This window comes from Anastrepha obliqua, chromosome 6 (genome assembly GCF_027943255.1).
Source record: "Anastrepha obliqua isolate idAnaObli1 chromosome 6, idAnaObli1_1.0, whole genome shotgun sequence".
In the NCBI taxonomy this organism is placed as follows: domain Eukaryota; kingdom Metazoa; phylum Arthropoda; class Insecta; order Diptera; family Tephritidae; genus Anastrepha; species Anastrepha obliqua.
In genome coordinates, this window is record NC_072897.1 from 44272423 (window position 1) to 44277216 (window position 4794).

The 4794-nt window shown below is 33.8% G+C and overlaps 1 non-coding gene and 1 pseudogene across 1 annotated transcript; both read right to left on the reverse strand.

The window, feature by feature from the left end:
- Window positions 1-3128: 3128 nt before the first annotated feature.
- LOC129251036 (U2 spliceosomal RNA) lies at window positions 3129-3254 on the reverse strand (annotated as a pseudogene).
- A 734-nt stretch (window positions 3255-3988) lies between these two features.
- On the reverse strand, window positions 3989-4184 carry LOC129250910 (U2 spliceosomal RNA). Its single transcript, XR_008582846.1, has one exon. It is a non-coding gene; the product is annotated as a U2 spliceosomal RNA (small nuclear RNA).
- Window positions 4185-4794: the final 610 nt, after the last annotated feature.

The window sequence follows — 4794 nt, forward strand, 5'->3', positions numbered from 1 at the left end:
TTTACAAATTTAGATATTTCTCAATAAAAAAGCACTATTATGGGTAAGAAAGAGAATAAAAATTTAGTTATTATAAATTATAAAGTAAAGTAAATAATTATATAATGAAGCAGTACCTACATTATAAGGCCTTACTGAAATGGAATGAATACTTTCATTATTTTGCTACAGTTAATCCCTTCAGAGTAGAGCCTATCTATCCCACGGAATCTAAACATGCAGGTATTTTGTTATTCTCACGGCTTCGTCGAGGTCACACGCAGATCATTCACGGTTACCTGTTAGGCTCTGGAGATGCATCCTGCTGCATTTGTCGTCTAGAATATCAGTAAAATATATCCTAGATGAATGCACCCTTTTTACCAATAGGAGGCGAAGGATTTTTGGCGCAACTCTCTCACCACAACTTCTAGTAAATACAACATGCAATCGAAAAACGCTTTGCTATTTTCTAGCTTTCTTCTACTGTGTAGGATAGCTCATTTAATTTAATATATAGTAAATATACTTATGCGTATATTATATATTATACAGATTATCATGATTTCAGACATAACATCCAGCAAATATTGTAATTAATTCTAGTTTACTCAATACTGATGACCTTCAGCTACTGCTGTTCTTTTTTTCTGCTATTTCCTGTATATTCATATGTTTAAAATAAAACATGATTCTGATTCTGCACTTGTAATTTTGTACAATGGTTATTGGCTTCCTCATATGTTTTAAAGAAAAACAAAGTTAGGTACGGTTTAGTAATTTTCTCTCTATGGAGTTACATAGAACCCTGCAAGAAAATTTAGTAACATATAAGAGCATAGATAACCGGGAGAGGTCCAAAATCTGCATGTTGTATGTTTTGCGTAAAAATTCTTTAATATATCGATTTTGAAACATACATATACATATGTGCTCCTGTAACAACCATCATCGCTAAAGGTTAAAACATTGATATAATATAATGCTGAAAACAGTGAAGACCGCACGGAATCCCTTACCGCATGCCCTTACCGTGCACAAAAACCCGCCCCCCCCCGAGAACAACTGCCTTCTTTTAATTATATATTTACACAATACATCGGCTTGTGTGTGTATGTGTTTGGTTGTATCTACACAATGTTGCCATTGGTATTTTTGCTTACACAGTTTTTCACACATCCGCGTTATCAGTTACAATTTTTATTGTTTAATAAACCAAAGGCAAAAACCAACAAATGCAAATAGTTCATTCATCTATAATTAACATTATTCAACAGTATTTTTAAGTTATTGTAACAAAAATGATCATTTTTCTAAGTTTATTTTGTAAATGATTTCGAAATGTACTGCTTGGCAACACTGTATGGTGAGAGAGCAATCAGCTGGGTCGGAATTACGGATTTTTTTTAATAATCGTGAAATAAAATCTACGGTACTACGATACGGAAGGAAGGAACTTTTCGTTTACATGGGGTTCTCATTAGTTTTATCGAAACAGCTGAGTCGGAGTTGCGTTTACGGGCTTCACTGTTTTCAGCATAAGTCAAAATACGGTCACATACATATTTTACATTGTGCCCATTTTCACGTGGAGACATCTGGAAGGGAGACACTGGAAATTCTCTTTTCATGTCTCATTCGCGGCCACACGGGCAAAATTGTTTTCGGCAACATTTTGACATTTAATGCTTTAGCATCGTCTGGTTCTTATGTATTCTCGCACGCGCTTACATGTAAAGCGGAAAACGTTCGTCAACAATTTCTTAAGTGGGGATTCTACTGTAAAAATCAAATTTTCATGGATTTTGTTTTGATACTTGTATTAATTTAATTAGTAAAAAAAAGTTTAGGGTTACATAAACACAGGTCTTGAGTGTACAAAAAAATGTTTTAAATTTATTTTCATTTCAAAATGGCAGCTGTACAGCCGCTCCCCCGAAACGCCTTTTGAAATCTGCCCACACTGTCGCGCATTTAAAAAAAATCTGAAATGAGAAAAACCAAATTTTTTTTATTATATATCATTATTTTTAGTTGTTAAGCCTATTACTTGCAAAAAAAAAATTTTTTTGTAAAATTTTTGAAGTTTTTTAAAAAATCGACATTTTTTTGTTGTCATTTTGTTATTAAAAAAGGGGTTATAAATAATAAATTTTTTCCCACCATAGCTTTAAAAACTAGTAAATATTGTTAAAAATATACTATCAAAGTTTGAGCTTGATATGTTAATTTTTCACGGAGCTGTGATGTGGGCAATTTTGAAAACGTGGTTTCGAGAAAAACACGCTTAAACAATTTTTCATACTTACAGCTTAATCAGCTATTCCTGCCCCATATAACATTTCGTCTGCTCTTAATATTTCATTATCCTCTTCAAGAAGAGCCTCTGTACGAGCTTTTCGGGCTTCGTGGGTGGATTCAGAGCGACGTTTAACCTTTCTCTTCTCACGACGATTGTGGAGTAGGGAACGTCTTATCTCTTGATCAAGCGCATATGACCGTAAACCGCTCGAGCGCTCAGTTTATACCTGCTTTGCTAAAACTTTTATAACTTGAAAACTATTCAAGATTTCTTTTTAAGATTTTCATGGAACATTCTGGAGTTGTTTCTGAGTATGTTTCAACAAAAAGTAAAAAATCGATTTTTTTTAAGTTTTACAGTAGAGGCCCCCCTTAAATATATGAATGAAAAATGCAAACTGGTTAAATAATAAATAATTTGTTGTTTTTTTATTTAAATATATTTATAAATTGTTGTACTTCAATAAAAAAAAAATACCAGTCTAACGGTTAGACTCGATAGAAGTGAAACCTTCCGTAAAACAAACTGAGAGAGAATAAGACGAAAGCAGCATTAGGAGCGGGATAATTATAGGTTCATTATAATATTGCTATAAAGTTCATATTTTATTTTCTTCATTTTATCATTATTCATCCTCAATGTTTTCAATTTAAACAAATGTACGAGTGGCTTATGATAGATAAAATATGATACAAATGCTTTGGTTTCGATGTTGTCAAAAAAAATACCCAAACGGACCGAAGAAACAGACTTACAAATTTCTTCCATTTTCGTCTACTTGTATTCATATAAAAATGTATGTCTCTTCCCACCAAAGCTAAATGTATTTGTATATTTCTTCTTGTATTTATTCAAGGCCGAAATCCCGGCGGTACTGCTATACCGGGCCAACCCGTGGCAGAGGTGGAGCAAGCTCCTAAAACACTCCGCCCATTTGATCACTTTGATCTTAGCGATAAGGCCGAGAAGCGATAACCATACACAACCAACAAACTACCTTGTCATTACATTTTCTAATAAACCTTTTGAGAATTACACGCTCACAAAAATTAATGTACGAAATATTTATACCGATTCACTTAAACACGGCGAGCTGTTTGATTTCATGTTCGTGCCTGTGTATGTGCATTTGTGCGTTCATATCGCCACAGTGCATGACTACCAGCCTTGGCTGAGCACAGTAAGAAAATGTATTCGAGCGTATATATGTATGTATGTACGTTAGTGTGTTTGTACGATTGTGCTCTGCGCTCAGCTTTGTGTCGATTTTACTGTGCGCTGCGCAGGTTAGGGTATTCTTGCAGAATTTAAAGATGATTCACACACTGTCGACCGACTGGGTACAGTTGTCACAAGTGATGATATTTATAATTTTTATATGAAAAATCAAGGCGAATCTTTTGGAGGTGGTAGCAATAACACAGCTGATTTGTTATTTTTTTCTTCCGCCGTGTACATTTGGATGTCAACATAAAATTGAATTACGAAACGTTTTACTTAGCTTAGTGTATGAATTCACCTTGGAAAAAATTCAATTTTCTTCTATAATCAATTTTAATAAAAAAAACTGTTTTCAATAAATAATCAGAAATGTCCTGCAATGCAAATTAAAAAAAAAAAAATTCCATTTTCGTCTACTTGTATTCATATAAAAATTTATGTCTCTTCCCACCAAAGCTAAATATATTAATATATTTCTTCTTGTATTTATTCAAGGCCGAAATCCCAGCGGTACTGCAATACCGCGCCAACCCGTGGCAGAGGTGGAGAGCAAGCCCCTAAAACACTCCGCCCATTTCCAAAAATCAGTTTAACATTTGTTGTCCTCCGATGGAGGATCTATCAGATGTTAAGCTGATAAAAACAGATACCACACTACCTAGTCAATAGATTTTCTAATAAACCTTTTGAGAATTACACGCTCACAAAAATTATTTATATCAACATATAATATAACGCTTCGTAACTAAATAACTTTCAGGCCAGCGACGACAGCATGGCGCGGTAGCCGAGCGACTAGCAATGTGAGCTTCCGATCCAAAATCCTTGGTTCGAATCACAAGAAAAAATAAAAGTTATTTTTATTTAGTTCGTCGCTACGTTTATATCAACATATAATATAACGCTTCGTAGCCAAGAGGGTCGCTTTTTCGTTTCACTTTTCCTCAAATCACTCCCAACGATTCTAAAGAAGTTTTCACTTCAAAAAAATTAAATTAAAAATACTTCATATGTAAATAATTAACTTAAAATTAACTTGAGTATCTAGAAATGCAGGGAAAAATTAGAAATCAACATAAACATGTCCCATAACTATTTTAAATTATACCTACTTTACTAGCAAAAATAATCGTGTCTCCTCACATTGCTATTACGCGGTGGAAGCGTATGGTAAACAAGGCAGATACGAGGTGTCAATGTGTGAATATCGATATGTACATACACACACGGACAAAATTATTCACACAACCACTAATGTTTCACGCGATAACTTGTATCTTGAGAAACAATTA